The following is an 851-nucleotide window of genomic DNA, read 5'->3' as shown; positions in this document are numbered from 1 at the left end:
CTCAGCTTTCTTGTGCTGGTGTTTTTGTCTTTCTTTGAGTGCCTCAGCCCCTCAGTCAACGATGTCTCAATTGGGACACCTCTTCTTTAAATGAGATAGAAACCCTATTGTTGAAAACAGTGCCTTGCATTATATTTGACAAAGCCACATAACAGCTGTTTTAATAACACTGTCACAACAACAAAGCCCTGGGAAAAAAAGCGTATCAAGTATGCAATTTTGTTGATTACAGTTTTCAGTTTTATCTGAAAATCGAGGAAGAGGCCCCCAGCGGCCTTTGTGAATTAACATTGCACCTGCTCTCATCTACAGCAAAATGTTAGCCTATTATTACCATCAGATTTTATTTTGCAAAGAGCTCTGTGATGACTTTCATACCTTACAATTATAGCACTTTGTCCAAAGCTGAACATCAAATAAGGCCCACTTTTTAATTTGGGTATCCATGAAGCATCTTTCTAATGAACACGCTACACTCCACGCCACACACATGGCTTGCTGAAAGGGCTCTGCTGTATTAACTGGGAGCTGTAGTGTTTAGGCACTGATGCAGGTGAGTCTGAAAAGCATCAATTATTCACAGCGTATCCGTCATGAGCGGCTGCACACTTTTGGTGGAAGACTTACCTCACGGTATCTGTTCATGGATGGAGAAGAGTTTCAGGATGTGATGTTATGTCTCCGCCTTGTGGCTTTGAAGCTGTACAGCATGGAGGACCTCAGCTCCTTTGTAATATTATGCATTTTTGATTAGGATGAAATGTACATTTGAGCTTACATATGTCCCTCAGGGTTTGTTTATACACACTTACTGTCTGTCTCTTTGTTCAGATGCACCCTGGGATATAACA

This window comes from Halichoeres trimaculatus, unplaced genomic scaffold (assembly GCF_033239565.1).
Source record: "Halichoeres trimaculatus isolate MK-OKI-2021-1 unplaced genomic scaffold, fHalTri1.1 fHalTri1_scaffold_6, whole genome shotgun sequence".
NCBI lineage: Eukaryota > Metazoa > Chordata > Actinopteri > Labriformes > Labridae > Halichoeres > Halichoeres trimaculatus.
Note: the sequence above shows the minus strand (reverse complement) of the source record.